General features: G+C 36.9%; 1 long non-coding RNA gene across 1 annotated transcript; it reads left to right on the top strand.

Moving 5' to 3' along the window:
- The first annotated feature begins 8,855 nt into the window (after nt 1–8,855).
- Nucleotides 8,856–11,049, top strand: LOC113313919. Its single transcript, XR_003342124.1, has 4 exons — nt 8,856–9,066; nt 9,370–9,486; nt 10,158–10,261; nt 10,682–11,049. It is a non-coding gene; the product is annotated as an uncharacterized LOC113313919 (long non-coding RNA).
- Nucleotides 11,050–12,813: the final 1,764 nt, after the last annotated feature.

Below are 12,813 nucleotides of genomic sequence, written 5' to 3'. Positions count from 1 at the left end.
TATTTCTTGCCATTACTAATCGCCCCGCTTTATGACACTTTCTGTAACGGGCGTATTGCACGCCGCATACTGTAAACCGCCAGACCAATACCCTGATGAGTATCCCCCAGTTTGTGACATGTTTTGATGTATCGAATGTTTTCGTGGAAAACATGTAGCACTTTGCTACGTGTGTCAAGTTTAGAATTGAGAGGCTTGCCGTAGGTAAATAGCATATGTGATGCTATGCTCGTTTTGGCTAGTCGCTTAAAACTTGTCACGAGCTAAACAGCTCGATGGCGAATTCCGATGGCTGAGATTACATCTCATGAGGAAGAGTGGTCGTTGATTATGGCTGCATCTTGTTACATAGCGAAGTGGCGCCATTGGTATAGTTGTGGCATGGTGGCATGCCTAGTGGCGGCGGCATGGTGGCATGCCAGTGGCTGTGGCATGGTGGCATGCCAGTGGTCGCGGTATGGTGGCATGCCAGTGGCCGTGTTGGAATTAGGGCTTGGCGTGGCCAACGCTCCGTGGAAGAATTCGCCGTGGAAGAATTAGGGATTAGCGTGTCCAAGGCTCCGTGGAAGAATTCGGCGTGGAAGAATTAGGGTTTGGCGTGGCCAAAACTTGGCGACGTGTAGTCGGACCCACATGTGGCAACATTGGCCTTGTTACCACGCCAATCTCTCTGCTCTGGGAAACGTTATTTGGCTTTGGTAGCAATTTTCCCAAATTAGGGTTTGGCATGTTGAAACCCTAATTAGTGCACGTGGCATGCGGCTGCGGCATGGCGCCACTTTCGTGCAATAGCGCCATGGCTATGCCAAAGGAACTAAGGCAAGGCCATAGTGTGGAAACGGCCACATGAGTAAGAATTGCCGTGGGTGGCTATTTATGGCAGGTTGCCACGAAGTGGCATGTTTGCGAGGTAGCATGTTGTGAAGTTGCCGCGGTAGAGTGGCATGTTGGCATGCTACCGCGGTAGAGTGGCATGTTGGCATGCCGACCAATATGTTGTTATGGTAGGGCGCGTTTGGCTTGTCAGTTTAGCATGGTGGCGCGACAGGGTGCATTTGGTCTTTAATGTATGGTGGCAAGTTCAGAGCAACTTGATTGGCCCAAAAGGGGGTCGGTCAAACATAGAGTGCGACTATACTTCTAGTGAGAGTATGGAGAGTTTAAAGCGACCTGAAAAAGCGGGGGTCTAACAACCACATCCAATATTTCGCTTAGCAATCTGTATGGACAAACTCCAATATACTTTTATGAGAATCAACTAGACAGTTAGACTCAATCGATAAAAGTATATCAAAGAGTTTTATATCTCAATCTCTCGATCTGATCTTTACTCAAGCAAATAGAAATCTGCGAGTCTTTATCAAAGAAAGATAACTTGGATTGTACCAAAGACCAATATCCAAGTGTCAATCAATTTAAATCAACAACCAAAAAGGTCGGATATTCTAATTGATTGAACAACGCACAACCTGTGATATTTAAATTATATAAACAAATATAATGCGGAATAGAAATAACACAGACATGAGGAAACCGCAAATGCAGAAAAACCCCGGGACCTAGTCCAGATTGAACACACACTGTATTAAGCCGCTACAGACACTAGCCTACTCCAAATTAACTTCGATCTGGACTGTAGTTGAACCCCAATCAATCTCACACTGATCCAAGGTACAGTTATGCTTCTACGCCTCTGATCCCAGCAGGATACTGCGCACTTGATTCCCTTAGCTGATCTCACCCACAACTAAGAGTTGCTACGACCCAAAGTCGAAGACTTTAATAAACAAATTTGTATCACACAGAAAAGTCTACGATAATATATAAATCCATCTCCCACGAATATACCTACGAGTTTTGTTCCGTCTTTTGATAAATCAAGGTGAACATGAACCAATCAATAATACCAGACTTATATTCCCGAAGAACAACTTACTATTATTAATCACCTCACAATAATCTTGATCGACGCAGCGAAAAAAGATATTGCGGAATCACAAATGATGAGACGAAGTTTGTTTGTGATTACTTTTTATCTTGCCTATCGGAGATATAAAATCTCAAGCCAATTATTTCAATTGTACTCTACGATAGAAGATGCAAGATCAGATCACACAACTACGATAAAAGTAGTATCGGTCTGGCTTAACAATCCCAATTAAGTCTTTAAGTCGTTAACCTGGTTTAGAAGAAGAAACCAAAGGTTAAAGTAGAATCGACTCTAGCTTAGCACAACTAGTATCACACAGAATGTGTGGGAATTAGGTTTCCCAGTTTCTAGAGTTCTCCCTTATATAAACTTTCAAATCAGGATTTGCAATCAATGTTAGCTTAGTAACAAAGCATTCAATATTCACCGTTAGATGAAAAACTGATTAGATTAAAGATAATATTTCTCAACCTTTAGATCGAAAACTTAGCTTGTCACACACAAATGAAATGTCCAATTTTGGGTTTATGAACCGTACCCAAACATTAACATTTGTTGGTTCAACAAGTTAACCAAATGGTTAGCCATATGATTACTCTCATATCAACCTTATTCTTCTTCGCCATAACTAGTTCAAATGACTCAAATGAACTATTTAGAGAGTTGTTCAATTGCAAGGAAATCTTATATAACTACACAAGACACAATTGAAGCAGAATCGGTTTGATTCACTCGAATCGGTTCATGAAATTTATAGCCACGGTTTGCAAAAGCATTCCTTAGTTTATTTAAACATTAGTTCAAGAACAACCGACTTTAGATATAACCTGCTCAAGTTCGCGGACTAGGTTCGCGGACTTAAGCTCATGGAAGGAGTACACAAACTCCAGCAGAAAATCTCGGGCCGAGAAGTTCCCCAAGTTCGCAGACTGAGTTCGCGTACTTGGCTCACACCACTTTCATTTCTTTGATCAACAAAGTTCGCAAACTTTGGTTTAAGGAATAAGGACTTATACATATATGTGTTTCCACAACAATGCTTATATCCTCCAATGGTTATGTAATCTAAACTCTCATTTCAATCATTGAAACATTCTCAGAAAACATTATATCCGTTATTCAAATACCATTTTTCATCAGAGCAATTTTCAAAGTGATTGAAATATAACATGACTTTCGTCACTTGGTAAAGATGAATTCGGCTAAATCGAAAGCTTACCAACACACATTTCAAGAAATAGATAGGCGAGATAAACTCGGCTCGAAATAGAAAATGTGTATAATGAAAGTCTATATATCAAAACGACTTTTGTCTCGAGAGTAGGAGATAGAGTAAATAGACTTTTGAGTGACAGATAAGTTCAAGTCTCCACATACCTTTTAGTCGATGAATATCCACCAGTTCCTTGAGTAGTCCTTCGTCTTGTATGATGATTTCCATGGAGTCTTGAGCTCAACTACACTTTCTATCCTAATCCAAGACCTTAGCTCTAATAGTCTAATAATCAAGACTTATAGTTTTGATCACTAATATTGACAAACATGCTTGAGATAGCAACGCATGCGAGTTCGACCGAGCAATGCTCTAACAATCTCCCCCTTTGTCAATTTTAGTGGAAAAACTATTAATACATATGAAATACAAAAAATAAATAAATTAACTTTTGTAGCTCCTATTCCACATGCCTAATCTTCAACATTACTCGAAATCTTCGTCACTTCAAAGTACTCCAATGATCCCAAAGGTTGTAAGTTTAGCATCATCGTTGTTGCAAATCCGTAGCTATAACAACAAGAAAACAATAGTTCTCAATCATTGTTATACAATGTCATAGTATCATTACACAACGTCAAAGTTCAATTGTATCACAACTTCAACAACAATACTATGGTGATAGTATCACTCCCCCTTAGTCACTCCATCTCACATGGAAACCACTCCCCCTTACATAATGATCCGAAACCATATGTATTTGTAGTGTGAACTACATATTAATTCTCCCTCTTTTTGTCAATAAAATTGGCAAAGGTACAAGAACGGGATCCTAATGAAATTTCCGAAAGAGACATTTCATGACCAAAAGAAAGAACACATATCATCTTATTTTGATGCAATCATAAAGCCGAAGCTAAATGCATTCATCAAGGAGTTTAAAGATACAAGATAACCCCTATAATATTCCACAGTCGCACTCCCCACAAAGATTTGGCAATTAAGCGCAAGTTCAAAAAGAACTCTCCCCCATAAAATGTCATTCCCAAGGGAACAACAAGAGCGACCTTAATTTCGAAAGAAAAGAAGGATTTCTTTGGACATAACAAATCTCATACAAGTATGAATTTGAATCCAAAATATTAAATTAACCACAAGAAGTTCATGATTAATTAAACCGAAAATGCTCAACACAAGTAAACTTATGGAGACTTAAGGGCGCTCAATTAGATTAATCACAAGTAAACCCATAATTAATCTAATCGAAATACACAACCAAATTAGCCACAAAAGTAATCAATTTAATTGGTCATACTTACATAAGAGAGTCTATGGAGCAATGACTAAGTTAAACAATCAACCCAGTCATGAACGCTCAAACATAAGAAGACTTATGGAGTCATAACTAAATAACCAAACAAGATGATTAATTTAGTTCAAAATGCTCAACATAAAGTACCTTACGGAACAACAACAAGGCTAATCATAAAAATAATCAACTTGGTTGTTTCGTGCTCAACACAAGACACATTACGGAGCCACACATTAATACATAAAATATGGATCAGGGAAGATCAATTACTGCGGAATATACAAGGATTCATTCTATTTTCCATCACTATTTGCATAACGACATTTAATAGACATAATCCTTGCAAACAAAAGATTTTAACCTATCTTCCATTAATAAATGACAATATAGGCTTAAGTTTTGTATTTGTCAAAAGTCCATTCATTCTTGCATCAATACATGCATATCAATTCATGAACGACTTTACTTTTGACAAGATATGGGACAATCAAGTTCACGGACGCAAACACACATATCCCATAACAATATTGCAATATATAAAACCATAAAGATTAATACTGCAAAAATCATCTTCCAAACAATTTTAGAGTTTAAACCAATAAATCTAAAAACATGAAGATGAAAACGTTGGACATAACTATGTGTAATCACAATAATGGCTATTCCAACCTCTAGTTATTCTTTTAAACAAAAACAAAAATATAGAAGATTTACTAGATGTTAAGACATTTGAATAATTCTTTATCGTCCCCGAACTCCTTGTCGTCGACAGCCATTGAAACATAAGGTTCATTAAGGTAGGAGTTTATATCAATAAACCTTCTTGGTTGATGTTGTCAAACCAGGGCCTTCTGAATCTCATGAGTCTTATACACAAAAGCCTTTATTTGTTGATTTTCTTTTGGCATCTCCTTCAACTCTTCAAGAACACCAGAAAACTTCTGAGAGTTTGAAGGAACGACTCTTGGCTTCCTCACATTCCTTCGTTTTCTTTTCAAGGTAGGAGATAACGGAGATTTTTATTTTCCCTTCATGATTGATGGCTTAACAATCACATTAACATCTTTTCCATCAGAAGACATCATACTTGGAGTATCCATAACGTATGGGTTTGTGAGAGGAAATCACAAATTGAACTCAACAAATAGTCTTGAGATAAAAAGAAGTCACGGCGAAGGAAAACAGGAATGTAGGGTTTCGAAACCTTTGAACAGGTTCGTACACGTCCAACTCACAATCCTATAAAGAGCATAATTGTCGATAATAACCCTCCTTTGATAGACAGGAAGAACAAAAACTAAGAAAAAAAGAAAGAAAAACTTTTCCTAAAGCCTGAGAGGTACAAAATCATTGTCTCTTTTGATCAGGAACATGAGACAAGATTTCCATATCAACACATTCAAGTTACGTTGCGGTGAACAACAATTTGTTCACCATTTTCCTCTTGAGAGGAATCCTCAGACTTCTGTCTATCAAAACGACTTGACCATACTTTCTTCTCTAATGGTCTTGGTTTATCCTTGGAAACTAACTTCTTAGACGAAGATAAGATCCTACATACCTCAGCGGTCTTCTGAGCAAGTTTAATCTTCCTTGCTAAATGATTTGCTCTTCGTTGAAGTTTGTTGACGTGCCTCAATTGGTGTTTGTACTTGTAACACCTTGAAAGTTCATGACCTTTTGGAGAACAATACGAACACGTCAAACTAGGATATAAATCAGGATTTTGAGATGTGCATGTAGCTAGACACATGGTGGAACCTGAAACATTACAAACAGAGTTTCCAAGAAATAGGTCAATTTTTCCTTCCAGATTAGTTGGATTATCTTCTGAAAGAATATTGAGATTGATGTATGTATTGCTACAGTTATCAAAATCAATATTTTCACCAAGAAGTGCAACACTTGATTTCTCGTCTCCATTAGAACCATAACTGTCAGATATTTCATCAAGAGTTGCAGCAAGACCTTTGTTCCCAGTGTATTTTCTACGATTTGGACACTCGTTTGCAAAATGACCAAATTCTTTACACTTAAATCACCGAGGCATATCCTCATCATCAGTCTCATCTGTTTCCCTATTTTTAGGAGGAATATGATTATGAGGTTTAACTGATGCTTTAGGTTTATCTCTGGAGAACAGTTTACTTCTCTTTAACAGAAGATCTCTAAACTGTCTTGTGATCATCAAGACTGACTTGTCAAGATCTTCATCTGATGAATCTGTCTCAGAATGATCATCTTCAGAGATATACACTTTTTTACTCTTATCAAGTAATTTAGTGTCCTTTTGTACTTTGTACGCAACATCCTTAGTTTTGGATGAATGTTCGTGATCAAAAATCTTAATCTTCCCAACCAGCATATTTCTGGAAAGATTATCAAGGTTATTTCCCTCAACGATGGCATGCTTCTTAGAATCGTATCTACATGGCAGCGATCTGAGAATTTTCATCACAATGTTCTTTTCAGGAATAGTTTTACCCAATGCAAAAGATGCATTAACAATTTCAGATACTTTGTGATTAAACTCATCAAATGTTTCTTCATCTGCCATACGAAGGTTTTCCCAATCGGAATTAAGGTTTTGAAGCCTAGCTTCCTTTTCGCTGGAGTTACCTTCGAATACGGTTTCCAAGATATCTCGAGCTTCTTGCGACTTAGTGCAATTAGTCACATGGTGCTGAAGATTTGGGGTAATGGCATGTATGATCGCATTTAAACCGTCGGAGTTTTGCTTTGCAGCAAGTATCTCAGCAGGGTTGTATTCACCAATAGGTTTGGGAACGTTTACATCTCCAACTTCCACAACGGGAGGATCATAGCCATTAACAACATATACACATGATTGAAAATCATGCGCTTGAAGAAAAGCTCGCATAACAATTTTTCACCTTAAGTAATTTGAGTCATCGAAGACTGGTGGTACGTCAATTGAGATATCACCTCTGTCCATAGAGTCAGATCGCTACAAACACAGACTTGTAAGGTCTTGAACGTGTTTGCCTGCTCTGATACCAATTGAAAAAGCGGGGGTCTAACAACCACACCCAATATTTCGCTTAGCAATCTGTATGGACAAACTCCTATATACTTTTATGAGAATCAACTAGACAGTTAGACTCAATCAATGAAAAGTATATCAAAGAGTTTTATATCTCAATCTCTCGATTTGATCTTTACTCAAGCAAATAGAAATCTGCGAGTCTTTATCAAAGAGAGATAACTTGGATGGTACCAAAGACCAATATCTAAGTGTCAATCAATTTAAATCAACAACCAAAAAGGTTGGATATTCTAATTGATTGAACAACGCACAACCTGTGATATTTCAATTATATAAACAAATATAATGCGAAATAGAAATAACACAGACACCAGAATTTTGTTAACGAGGAAACCGCAAATGCAGAAAACACCCGGGACCTAGTCCAGATTGAACACACACTATATTAATCCGCTACAGACACTAGTCTACTCCAAATTAACTTCGGTCTGGACTGTAGTTGAACCCCAATCAATCTCACACTGATCCAAGGTACAGTTATGCTCATATGCCTCTGATCCCAGCAGGATACTGCGCACTTGATTCCCTTAGCTGATCTCACCCACAACTAAGAGTTGTTACGACCCAAAGTCGAACACTTTAATAAACAAATATGTATCACACAGAAAAGTCTACGATAATAGATAAATCCGTCTCCCACGAATATACCTACGAGTTTTGTTCCGTCTTTTAATAAATCAAGGTGAACATGAACCAATCAATAATACCAGACTTATATTCCCGAAGAACAACTTAGTATTATTAATCACCTCGTGATAGGTTGAGAAACCTACAATAATATTACTGCAAGTGCACAGTGTCTAACTAGTAGAACAATGGCAAGTACAGGTCGTTCCCACGAGGAGTGTGAAATACTCTACCAACTAATACCAAAACTAAATAATCAAATAGACGATGTTTAACGATGTTTCAGATAATTGGGACGAAATAAAATAATAATAATTCTAACAATGAACAAAATGAGAATGAATTATTAGGGTTTTCGATTTCCACCAATTCGATCATATAAAACTCTACTAATCTCTATTTATTACTCAAGACAAATTTCGAAATCAATCTCATGTCTCGGAAGATTGTATGTTAAATTCTAAAATATTGTTTCTCCGTTGTAATTTCCTTCGCTTCATAGGTAGCGATTCTAAAGCATTACATATTAATAATATGATTTCAGGTGATTTTCCTCTGTTGTGGTTAAAAGTTGAATCAAGCTCTCTTCTTAGAGCTTCGGGACCTACCAAAAATATTTAGACCAACAGAAATACGTGGTTTTTCACACACCAAATATTTACTCAAACACCACCACGGAGTTTATTTTCCGTCCGCAACTAAACCCTAATCAGTAATCACCGAGTTTCTGAATACCACGTTTTTTTCTCCACTGCCTCTCCTCCCTTTTCCTCTGTCTGTTCTCCTTAATTGTCTTTTTAATTCCTAAGATTTCTTCTTCGGTGATCATGTCTGCCATTGTTGATTTGGCTCTAATTATTGTCCATTGTTTGCAGCTACGATTTTCGTTGCTCTGGACAAACCAAAAAAAAACTATGGTATGTTGACCTTAACCCTATTAATTTTTTTTTTTTTCTTCTTTTTTTTTTTTGTTCTTTTTGCGATTGTTTCTTCACAAGGATTATTATCATTATTTAGGTTAGGTCAGTATCTTCTTATTTAATTTAGGTGTTGCATTGTTCATACGAGTTCTTTAGTATTTTTCTATCGCTTTATTTTTGAATATTCAAAATCAGAAACTCACTTGATTTTAATAGTTCGGTAATGGTCTAATCTGATGTTTTGTTATCATACCTGTTCTTACATAGTTAACTTGCATTGTGTATTCTTGATTGGTGCAGATTTGACAGGATTTGAAGTCCTATTGGTGGTGGCTCTATGTCGGGTGTTGATTATTTCCAATGCCAAAATAATAGAACTGATGCCAGCTCTTAACACCTCCCAACCTGTTCTGTAAGGTATACTTTCAAGTTCCAGTTCCGAATTTCGGGTTAACTTATAGACCACCCGGGCCAGAGATCAGTCTTTTGAACTATGTTAGTTTTTCCTTTCACGAGAAAAGGTGAAGAAAATATATTGTTATCTCAGCTCAATGCTTACTTTTATAATCGAGCATATTGATATTGAGATTGGTATATTAATCACATGATAGGATCCTTACATTGAATATCATTATGTGTCTAAAGTTTGGAAGCTTAGTGATCGACAACTACTGGTGCAATTCATTCCGTGTTTGCATTAGCATCACAGCCTTAAACTAGCCGGTAGGAAAACGACGGGATAAGTTACTAATTGTGTAGAGTTGTAAGGCGAAGTGCTCAGGTTTTGAATGTAGTATGAATATATGAAAGACAAGTTGCTGATTCATTGTTCGGATTGTCTTGCCTATTGTTGCAATTTGCACGGGCACTTTAATGTAAAATATGAATTACTTACTGCACACCTAAAAAGAAAAATTTCTTCTGAGGATAATTTTAGTTTGCAAGTTCAACTATATTCTGGGAACATTTTTATTGTGAAAGTTAAACAGTCAAGTAGTACTATATACACATTTTAATATTTTGTACTTTTGCGCGGTATGGACAAAAGAATTCAAACTTTGTGTTGTTGTTCTCTTTGATATATGCAGACGGAGATGTTATTTTGCTCATCTGTCGGTGGGTTTCCTTTCTTGATTCCACCTATCTTTTTGTAACATGAGAAATGTCCAAAGCCTGGAATGCTTTTACATGAGTAAGTAAAGATCAGTATTGAACAGAATCAATACCTTCAGTTTCTGTTTTCTTAGTGAGATAAGAGTTTATTACTTCTTATAATGATTTCATCTTATGTTTGACTGGTCGTAATTTTAATATATATCTCCAATCATGTGCTTCCTAGGCTGTTATATAAGTGCACAAGATGTACTTCTTGCTCTTCATTTAACACTTCATCTAAAGTCAGGCCATATATAGATATTTTTTATATTTATATTAGGCGGATCCCTTTCTGCAAAGTATACCTGCTTATCTAACTCTCTTTTGCAATATGATATTTTTTTAGTGTTTCTTTTGCAATAAGATATTTTTTTCGTGTTTGGAATTGGTAAATTGAGTGTTTATCCAAAGCATTTCATGTTCTTATCGTTGGCGTGCTTTTATGTTTCCGGTCTAGGTTCAGGACTCAAAACTAGCTATATCAATCGGATCCCTCTTTGCAGGGTATAGCTCCGTTTACAAGGAAGTAAGGCACGCAGGTTGGTGGAGCTTTTGGTGAAAGATAGGAGAATGGGGAAGGGGAAAATGAGGGTATAGGAGGTTCAGATGGTTTATTATTATGTCTCTTTTGGGGTTATGTGTACATTTAGTCGCTTAGAGTCTTTTTTTTTTTTTTTTTGAACAACAGCTCATCTGTTTTGTATCATGTGCTCCAGTTCAGGGGGAAAGTACCCAGATTTGAAGATAGCTTAGATTTGTATGTAAAGTGAAATTTAACTTTCTTATGGGATGGTAAGTCTAAGGCTGTGCAACGCACGGCGCACATCTAGTCAATTCTAAAGCATATCACGTAAGGAATTTACCAAAGCACGAAATATCAATTGAAAAACATAAATAATCAAAAAAATCACATAAACGATTAAACACCGATTAAAAATCAATTGAAAAACTATATGAAGAGAAACTACTAGTCAAATGAATCTTATTAGAAATATCATCTTTGAGTTTATAAAATTAAATTGGCTTCTATCTAAACCCTAACAAACAATTTAGCAAATCATGGAGAAAATAAAATCAAAACGGCAAATCCTTCTATTATCCCACTCACGGCTCCGTAGCCGCCTCTTTTTTTCTCTTCCGTTTCTTTTCATTCAAACGGTACCCTGAACACAACAGCACATTCAAGTCTCGAGAAGAACTTGAACTCTACAGCCGAGAGATGAACAGCATCACCATTCTACTCAGCCGAACACCACCAGCAATCAAGATCGTTTCTCAATCACCACCGTGTCTGCAAAAACTCCAGCCTACACCATTTCCATTCCTCATCTTTCTTCGCAGGAATTCCAGCTACAACTCGAGCTCAAAATGACAACAGACTGGTGTTCCTTTCTTTTACCTTTTCTCATTAATATATCTCTGTAATTTCAATCTCTCGGCAAGAACTAGAAGCACCAGCAGCTGCTTCGGAGAAATGAAAACAAAATGGAAGCTGTAACCCTTCTTTAAGCCTGTTGACCCTGTTCCAAATCTTCTTTATTATAATAAAACGAGATATGCCGAAGTAGCTGTACACATCCCACCATCTCTTAAGCTCAAATGGGTCCACGCGCTTGCATGCACAGTGACAATTCTTAACTTAGCTGCACTATTCTCTGGCTATGACATGGGCTTTGCTGACAACTTAAATTGTTAGCACCACAGTCCACTATTAACACGATTCTCATTCTTCCATGCCGTAAATCGGAATATCGGTGATTTTTGTGGCAAATACCATTTAGCTTCTCGTTTTAGCTATTTATCCTTCGGAAGACCTGATTTACTCGTACTTTCTACAAAAGCACTAAAATAGAGTTGTTACCCGAAATATCGAGTCCTAACTAATATAAATATGGGTACAAAATGCAGCATTTATGTGTTAATCACCTCACAATAATCTTAATCGACGCAGCGAAAAAAGATATTGCGGAATCACAAACGATGAGACGAAGTTTGTTTGTGATTACTTTTTATCTTGCCTATCGGAGATATAAAATCTCAAGCCAATTATTTCAATTGTACTCGTACGATAGAAGATGCAAGATCAGATCACACAACTACGATAAAAGTAGTATCGGTCTGGCTTCACAATCCCAATGAAGTCTTTAAGTCGTTAACCTGGTTTAGAAGAATAAACCAAAGGTTAAAGGAGAATCGACTCTAGCTTAGCACAACTAGTATCACACATAAGGTGTGAGGATTATGTTTCCCAGTTGCTAGAGTTCTCCCTTATATAGTCTTTCAAATCAGGGTTTGCAATCAATGTTAGCTTGGTAACAAAGCATTCAATATTCACCGTTAGATGAAAACCTGATTAGATTCAAGCTAATATTTCTCAACCGTCGGATCGAAAACTTAGCTTGTTACACACAAATGAAATGTCCAATTTTGGGTTTATGAACCATTCCCAAACATTAACATTTGTTGGTTCAACAATAGTTAACCAAATGGTTAGCCATATGATCACTTTCATATCCACCATATTCTTCTTCACCATAACTAATCCAAATGACTCAAATGAACTAGTTAAAGAGTTGTTCAATTGCTTAG

The sequence above is a fragment of the Papaver somniferum genome, chromosome 9, assembly GCF_003573695.1.
Source record: "Papaver somniferum cultivar HN1 chromosome 9, ASM357369v1, whole genome shotgun sequence".
Lineage (NCBI taxonomy): Eukaryota > Viridiplantae > Streptophyta > Magnoliopsida > Ranunculales > Papaveraceae > Papaver > Papaver somniferum.
The sequence above is the reverse complement of the archived record's forward strand: the minus strand, read 5'-3'. Positions and strand labels throughout refer to the sequence as shown.